Source organism: Opisthorchis viverrini (assembly GCF_000715545.1).
Source record: "Opisthorchis viverrini unplaced genomic scaffold opera_v5_9, whole genome shotgun sequence".
NCBI classification, from domain to species: Eukaryota; Metazoa; Platyhelminthes; class Trematoda; order Opisthorchiida; family Opisthorchiidae; genus Opisthorchis; species Opisthorchis viverrini.
The window spans coordinates 3,643,644-3,653,407 of NW_008751665.1; positions in this window are offsets into that span (position 1 = coordinate 3,643,644).

Below are 9,764 nucleotides of genomic sequence, written 5' to 3' on the forward strand. Positions count from 1 at the left end.
TTGGTGATGATGATGATGATGATGATGATGATGATGATGATGATGATGATGATGATGATGATGATGATGATGATGATGATGAAATGAGGTCTCATTCTTTCTTCAGTTTGTCCATTTGGCCCAAAAGCTCAGTGGTTGCTCAACGCTTCGTCAGCCGACATGCCTTATGGTTGCTAATACATCGCGATCACGGATGCGGTTCACTGGCCAACCACTAAGATGGGGATGCAGAACTTTTCATAAGACCGATCCTGATGAGTTTTGTTTCGTGAATATTATCGCCGAGGCTACAACGAAGGGGAGAACTCAGTGAAATTGAACAACGTAGAGGTTTCTGGACTGTTTCCAGCGGCCAAGAATCCACCTCTTATCGTTATTGGCTGCAAAACTTCAAGCAGCGCCTTATCTCAAATTCATGGACAATACTACTATCAGTTCCACGTCTTTTTGCACTACGAATGCGATAGAACGGGAGTACTTTAAATACGACACCCAAGTGTATTATGCAGTGAGTCATGTGGTACTTTACTCTTCCTGTTTCCTCATCGAGCTACAAGTTACAACAATGTGCAAAGAATAGTGTTGTCAGTAAGATACAATCAACTCGCTTTGGGTGGGGCAAATGGGGCGTTGCTAGTCAGTGAATTTACACATAACGTCACTCAAACGGAACCTACTACTGATAAGGTTGCTGAAGTAATTTCGACAGCCCAGTGCACCCTTCTTCGAATCCACCAGCTAGATTCCGTCAACAATGTTTTCTGTTTGAAGACCAGTTGGAAATAATTAGGCTCTAGTTAGCTTCTAACGCCAGGGGAGGATCGGTGTTCAACACTGATGTCATGTTGTCGATGATGATGATGATGATGATGATGATGATGACGATGATGATGATGATGATGATGATGATGATGAACGGTAGATCCAACTGAATCCCAGCTGAATCTGTCGTCTATGATGGCCTTCTTCAACTGAATGTGCTGCACAAAGACCCCCCTTATGTTTTAGCTGAGACAATATTCGCAATATCTCACCGACTGATGCTGGATTTTCTTCACGCAATGAAATGGCCAGATACGAAATGAGGCGAAAATTGTAACTGAGGCTGTCACCAGAGACCGACTCAAATGAGAGATGATGAAATGGCGCTAAGTTGAACTGCTTGCTGGATAAATGTTTCAGCTGGAAGGGCGCACAGCGCTCAGATACAGTTTGCTATAGCCCCGGATGTAGAGGGTGTTGAACAACCGACAGAACAGCCCACAGCAAGAGTCTGGGAGGTTGCTAATAATTATATGGTTACCTATGGTCCCCCTAAGAATTGCACTGACGAGTGTGTGAGAAGTGCTTCGTTAGTCTGCTTGTAACACAGTAGTCTACCTTAGGTAAAGCAGTAAATACCAGGTTAACGGTTGACTCAAAGAAGGACTGTGTGTGAGAAAGTTGGGACAGGTAACTTCTTAAGTAATGAGAAGAACGAAAGTCGCGAGCAAAGCCTTCGATTGTTCCCCTTGGCTTATACATTACAGACCAGAAATCACGTGAAAAATGTTCAAATCGGGGTACATACATTTAAGTGAGGTAGAAATCGATAGAAGGGAGTTGGATGAGGGATAGGTCAATAAGTCACGGAATCATTTAAAGGACGTCATTGTCAGACATCCTTGCAAGATCAGATTTTTCGCAGGCCAGTTCAAGTTCAGAGGTCGCACAAATTTGTTTTGGACGCACAGTTGTGGGTCTAGCAGTCAGATTACAATAATCTCTGTATCATACCAGTCATTAGCGGTTCAGATGCACTCTGTATNACTCTTTGTCAAGGAACAGGTTGAAGCTTGATGAAGCAATGACCGAACAGATCCCATTAAGAGTTCTGAAGACTTGAATAATAGTAATGGTGATAAGTGGAAACCTGTCAAAATGATCTTGAAAGCGTTCACCTACTTTTCTGAAGTGGAGGTTCACTGAATTGACGCATACCAGATCATTGGGTCTATCCTACAAACATTCCGGAGTTTGGGTAGTGGTAACCAATAAAAATGACATCGGTGTGCCTACATCGAAAGGGGAGTTTCCCAGCTCAAAAATCGCCTGGTTACGACTGAAGAAGAAGGAAAAAAGCAAAAGGTAACACCTTGAGGAAGACCGATATAGGTTGAGATTGGAGAAGCTATTTCGACCGATGAAGTATGCGAACTAGGTACGATTGGTGAGACTCAGTTTGACTAGACATGATCCAATTCGTTCCGCAATATTCCAGTGCAAACGTTCTCTATGGACATTGTCAGTGGAACTGTTACGGTCACATGTAAGTGTTGGCCTTCCTGTACGGTATTCGGACAAACAAACGTGCCAGATCTGTCCTTGTGTGGAGTATGGAGGGTGATTACCGATGGCCAACTCGGTCCGGGTAAGCTTCAGGTCAGTCCGATAGATTTGATGAACGGTCTATTGAGCGAACTGTTACAACTTGTACCATTCTGATACAATTAACCGCAATCAAATCAGGCGGTAAACGATCTCAGAGTACCACTCGTGAGGCGTTAAGCCTCGCAGAGTTCCGTGCTCTTTTGGAAAGTATCGAAGAAAACCCACTGAAGTTGATATATTCATGCAAGTTGAGGCTAGCTTTGGTCCAGACCCAGACTTTATGACAAAACATTATGTGCATTTTTTTACCTTTCACGAATTTGCCGTAAAAAAACCTTGAAACAGCATTTGCTTACTGAAGACAATGTGTGAATCGCACTTTTCATTCAGCGGTTAGTTAAGTTTCCAACCTCACTTTGAGTTGATCTGTTCGCCCAAGTTGGTTCGAAGATCATATCAACTGCCACGTGATCACCAGCCAATGAATGCACTCAAGCTACCAATATGTCGATACACTGTCGGCTACTGTCCTAATCATGTTAGGCAGCCTTTTTAGCGGATTGTGTGCGTTCTTCACGACTACTTTGGTACTAGTGCTCAGCGCAACTCTCGAAAACGGTCACTTGCTCTGGGTTATTTTTACGCGCACTGAAACCAAAAAGCCAACGTGGCTAGAAAATGAAAACACAAAGATTTCAAAGGACATTAAAAAAAACAATTCCTACTTTCTGTGCGGGGAGCATCGCAGTTGCAAACGTGACGTTGTTCTGCACACATCACAAACAACAAAAAGCCGTACTTTTAAGGTAACCTGTCGTCAGTAGGTAAACGATAATACCCGCAAATGGACACTCACGGTAATATTGGTTCAAGTACTGAGTCGATGTTGCTATAAAACCCTAGTCAGAGACTTATTACGAAAATACATTTTAGGTTAGAACATGCCATGTCCTCTTTTGAGGATGTGAGTTTTCTAAAATTTTGCTCGTTCTTTACTACTGATGAAGGCAACGATATCACGATCATATCCAGTAAAGTATCACTACTTGGGGGACGGTATGTAGAGCAACCACCGTTAAGTTCATACATTTAGGTTGACTGGTTCAGTATAAGCATACTCGCGTGGTGAGTAACCATGTAAAAGCATCATCACTCATCGCCGCTTTATAGGTACGAGCAAGCTTGTGAGTGTATTAGACAATAGAGTTGGACTGTCTTGTTCCCAGCATATCATTTACTCTCTGTGCTGTGAGAAAAAGTTCTTTTTGATTTGGTCCAACACCATGCAGCAGTGATGTCACGTGAAAGTCACGCATTACGTAACAGTCAGTGTGGCGGCCGTTAAACTCCAACTATACATTTATTTCCCAAAACGATTGACTAGAAATGTATTCGTGATGTGAAGGCTACTTATACTGCTGATGAGTGATGTACTCAGTCTACACGTGATTATCAGAAGGGGGTAAATTTTGAGCCGCTGACGCAAAGGTACGGTATGTAACTGGATACAGCGATGACCACTCATTCCAGTCTGGCCCACGTTTAAGCCAGCAGGCTGAATGCATTCACGAAAGTGTGGCTGCTGTGTGTGGTGTGTGGCTGCTACTTCAGGTCCACAGTTTTGACCATCGGTACCAATTGTTCGGATGATCAAGGCAGGCACTGATTGTGACCACTTGTATAAATGTGTCTGCTTCAAACCTAAGCATCGTGTGAGTATCAATCTGGCAGTGTATTGGACCATTGTGCATACCTTACTGTTTTGTGACAGCAGAACAAGCCTTTTTCCGAAGAGGCACTACGATTCACTGGAATTCAAACTCAGGTTAAATTCGTGAAACATAAGTTCTTAAACGAGCTTAGATGAACGGCATTGAGTGAGCCCGATGGATAGCCAATCATCTTGAGTAGGCCAAGTGGAACGAACAACTGATAACCTGGAACACCACAAACGAGAGATTCAACTGAACAACAACTGATAACCTGGAACACGACAAACGAGAGATTCAACTGAATTCCGGATGAGTCTCTCGCAAGACCAAATTTCTTTGGTAGTTCCCTAAGTTCGTGCGATGTAGTTTCAAGTAGGACATAAGATTGATGGAAACTCAGGGACTGCGCCCACCCGATTAGCCCGAGTTGAGACGCCGAAACCAGTCCTGGGCTGTCGACGAATTTTCAGCAACCTTATGAGTAGTGCATTACGAATAAACTGATAACCACGTTTCAAATTGACTCAGCTACGAATTGTAGAGGAATGGATCTAAGCACATGGTTGGGCTTGTATACCGTTATTATTTCGCGGACCACAGTGACAGAGTCGGTGCTCTTCAAGGTTTTACCAGGCCAGGAGGATTGAAGATTGCAAGAATCCCAATGTAAAGTTGTCTGGAAAGAAGAATGTGCTGCCGTCTGAGCACACACAACACGTCCATATTTGTGGAAGCAGCGATGCCTACTCTTCGCGTAGAAGGAATTGTCAAGTCAATAAGGGTTTGCCATCCATTGTGTTGGGAATGTGAAGGCAACCCTGTCCAGATATCCCGAACGTTCAGCAGTTACGGACTTCTCTGATAAAATAGACGAGTAGAAAAGTCAGTCCTGAAATGAGAACTTTCAATCGCCCAATGGTCTCTCCAGTAGTTTCAAAAAAAGCAATGTCTTACGCTGAGCACCTCTCAGCCCCAGCAGTATCTGTCACGTGCAGAATTCAGGCATTTATGGCGTTCTCTCAATGTCCTTTAGTTGGGCTATTTTATCACAGCCAGTAGGGTCAGACGTTTGACTTACTGCTTCTGGTCTCAGCCACCTGGCAGGTCAAGTTATTGAGCCAAGGGCTTCCGAAACCATCCATACATCCCCCATCGCTTCACAGCTAATTACCTTCAAGTCATTCGACCAATGTGGATTTTGTCGAACAACTTCCTTATTCTGCTTGGGCAGCCAAATTGAAGCTTTCGCTCTGTAGATCCTTCTACTCTCCATCTATTTATTTCTGGGGCCAAGTTGTCATCCGCCCAGCGGTTGTTCTACGGCAGACCAGGAAACAAGAAGAACTGGATTACTCCAAATAATCCAACGTTCGGCAACTTGCAGGAACTTTGCTCTTATTTTCTATCCGCCATTTTGTACCTCCAAACAACACAAGATTCAGTTCGATCCGTTGGATCAATCCGGATAAGTTATAAGTCATCACCCAAGTATCTGAGTGCAATGATTCGAGATACCTACGGTGTGGGAGTTGAACCCGGCCTAGCAGCTCAGACGCCTTGTTTCACAATGTTGTCCACCCAATAAATGCCGTGGTTTGCCAACTTCGTGTTCCCTCCGTACACACCCACATTTCCGCGGGACACGTTTCATAGATTACTGTTGTATCTAAACTCTCAAATGTCCCACCCATAAATGCTGGATAGGTGAATGTCAACGTTAGTTCTTTTCAACAACTGACCGCAACTCAGACTATAGAATCTTGGTGAGGGGAAAGATCACCCAACAAGGACACTACAGCTTCATTACAAACAAGGCAGTGAAAAACCACGGGGAGCGTCACGGTATTTTAGGGCGTATTTCTGGTCTCGAATCAAGGCTGTCCGGTCGATTTTGAGTGATCGATTGGCATCGATTTTAGGTTACGCCTGGGTAATCAAGCATCGTTGGCCACTAGTTGAACGTTCATTCGGTAGTTGGCTTTTCTGGTCAGTAGAAACAATGGCTTTTTGAAGCAATTTTAGCGGAATTGGTGGTTCCCAGTAAGCTTCGGAAATTTTCGGGTTATCTTAAGGATTCTGACCTTCCTGGAAGTCGTTTACAGAATCGTATGAACGTGTGTACTGCATCAATCCCAGGAGTATCTTACTTTTATGTATGGATGGGGTCCCCGTGACCCCGTCTGTGCTTGAGTGAAGACGTTGCAAGAAATGGCGGCTAATTAATGTCAGTGGCGCTCATGGTGTCAGTTTCTTTCCAGATTGTCTGATTGAGCGGTTGGAGGTGTAGGCACCTAAGAATGCTTGACATAGGCCAACACTACGTCCCCTCCTTCACCCACTCTTTTTCCCTTCTTTTCACTCTAGGACTTTTAACATAATTATATATATATATATATAGCTAGATGAACCTTACGGTGGTATGGCAGTGAATCGTCAGTGCCAACACTGATGTTGCTGTCTTTGATGGTGATGATGATGATGATGATGATGATGATGATGATGATGATCTGCGCAAATGGTGTACGGAAGTCGTTGCGTAGATTTTCTCTGATGTGGACAAATCCCGAAATGAACCGTGAACAGCCCTTTATCGCTCAATAAAACACTAGCATTCTCCTCACGAAGGCCAACTAGCGTACAGCTTCTAAGCTGGAGGCGTTTTTCACACCCCTGTAAAATTAGTTGCTACCACACATAGAATCCTTCCGGACAAGTCATTGTAAGGATGCGTTCGCAGGTCGTTTGATTCAGCTGAAGTGAAGTTCGGATCTCGAGGCCCAACAGAATGTTCAACTTTCAGTGGAGAAATGATGGTTCTTGGGTGGAACTTGTACTTACTACGTGTTCATTCATTCACATGAGACGAGGTCTGCCGTGTGTGGTCACATCTAAAGGAAACACGTGCTAGGTAAATACGTGATATCTCATAAACATAAGCAATGTGACTGAAGCAAATGGTCCGCCCAGTGATAGCACGACTCGGTAACACAAAGCTGGTGCGTTAGAAGCTCACGGAAATGATCGTCTCAAAGACATCCTTGTCCAATACATCTGGATGTAACAAGGCCGACTAGTTTCCTGTTCAGTTCTACCAGCCTGCCAGCCAAGAACATATTCACAGGGGCGAAAGTACTGACAGACTTTTATCCATCCTTCTATTAGTTGAGGTTACTTTACCGCACGATGGAAACTAAATATCTGTTTGTCAGAGTTACCAGCTTACCTGTTCGTATATCATCAAAAGATTCGTCTTGCACGACTAACTGACTACCTTCTCCCACACCCGAAACAAAGGCCACATGACATTCAAATTCAGTGGCAACAACTGACAACAATGAGGCGTCTACCGAGAACGGAAAGAAACGGCAAGACCTGCTTAGCCTAGTTCCACCTATGCTGTTGGTCGGTGAGCTTGAATTTGTACAAAAAGTTGGATCGTCACTTGTAGAGTCTAAGAGGCCAAACTTACCTACAGAGTGATACGCTCATAAATAGCTGTGCGGCGCCTACTAGCAAGACACTTATTCAACTCAAGATATCACATTACAAGAAAATTGTAAACAGATATACAAGTCACTTTCATACCTGTTGAAAGCCAGACAACTTGTGTATGTTTCAGGTGAGATGAGTCGCTCACGTGGCACGCCTTCTTCAGAGGCTAATTCTACGAGTGAGAAGGCACAAAGGTTGACGAACATATTCGTCTCAGGCTTTGCCATCTATCATTCCCACGCGCTCGAGGGTGATATACTGAAAACTGTAAAAGTAGCAAACAACTTCACCTGGGTTTCGATAAGTAGTTTTCCAAAAATAGTTTCTTGACGTCAGAAATGTAGCATAATTATTTCGCGCACTACTGTCACGAATTATCACCTAACTTTGTGGTCAGAGAGTTGATGACGATTATTCTGTTATTCTCTATTTATTTTCAAGTTCTGCCTACAGTAGTCCCCTGAATAGCAGCTTCCATCCAAATAAAACCACTTCAATGTGGTTCCCTACAGCTTGGCTTGAAGTTGGTAACTCCCAAGAAAAAATCGCAACCTCAGAACAAAGACCATTTTAGACATCCTCAAGGGACCATCGCCTTTCCCTCCCCCAACAAAAGCCAGGATGCAAAACCAGTCAAGGTACACCATGTTGCCACCGGGGAAGTGAGCTACTGTGTTCACAAAGTCGTAAGTGGTTTCAGGACACACATGACCAACTTATGGGGCAGGGAACTTATTCTTTCTACTAACGGTATCATGTGGAAATCTACTTTGTAGATTTTTGGTAGGTTAACATACAATGGATACCACTTCCCATGTCAGAAATGTTTAATCATGGATGGCAACTTCAATCTAATTCCTCACAGATGCAATATTCCCCCTATCGACCTGCTAGTAAGGTCCTCCAGCTGGGTGTTACTTGACCTTCTGTGGATAATCGCTCTTATTCATGACAACAGTGACCTTACCCCTCTATCACTAGACTGTCTACCTGTTTTAGGGTATTTGGTGCTCAATGCCTCGTCGATGCAATATTTGGACCCCCCAGGCTGTGGGGAATTAAGGGGTGTAGCGTACTGCACCGCTTTCATTGAAGGTTCTTTGAAACACCAGTGCTTATTCCTACCCTTTATTACCCTTTACTTACCGCGAAATTCAAACCCTTCTCCTCTACAACAACTGGTAGGCTAGAACGCCTTGCTAGAGTAGTGGAAATGGAGTCCTTGAAGTTACCTATTTGTGTATCTTTGTAATATTTTCCTTGGGTACCCTTCAGTTTCACTCTTAAAGGGTAAGCGCTGTCCAAAAATAGTGTTTGAGTGGATATGCGTAGAGGCGCATATCTGGTAAACGCTAATTAGTCGAATGGATCCTTTGTTTGACTTGGGCTCTGAAAAGGTTGTTTGGACAATATGGAGCGACGTACCCCACGGCCTAACAATCAGAAATGTGGGGAACAAATTGTGCTTCAAGCCTTTTTTCATTGAATACGAGGTAGTTTTCTTAGTTTGCTTAAAACCTCTAACCGAACCTAGTCATTTGGCTATTTGCAAACATTTGTATTGGTCTATTCCAAGTGTTGTGAGGACGCTCCAAATATCAGTGTATCACTACGCCAGTATCAGCATTTGCCACAACTCACTACTCTTAAGTTTACTGAAAACCTTTCGCCAGCCCACGATGGGTTTTGCCATCCTTGGAGCTCATAAAGTGGGCGCGGTTCCCGAGTTCCTGTTGGCCTCATGCTCTAATTGAACCCAAGATGTGTGCAAGTGGCCGACTTAGTCTGGTGTCAACTTGGGGCTCAACTGACTCTCTCGTTTTCTGTATTTTTAGAGGTGGTGGAAAATTGAAAACTACGTCTATCTGATGAGCTTCAAGAAGGGCGAAATCAGTCGCGGGCTGTTGAAGCGCTTTCGGCAAATTTAAGCGGAGCGCGTTCCGTCAGGGAAGTCAGCGTGCTGAAGTTCGGCAAATGCGGAGCGCGTTCCGTCAAGGAAGTCAGCGTGCTGAACCACCTCCTCGTGGTATCGACTGGGTAGCCCGGGCGTCAGTCTGTCTGAGCTAAGAGTTCAGCAACTCCAGACAGGGCCAACCACCCCGTTTGGTTTCAGTGTGCTGCTTACTTTCGACAATGTATACCAATAAACATCTCCGCACCAGTTCCAACCAGTACACAGGAGAGACACGT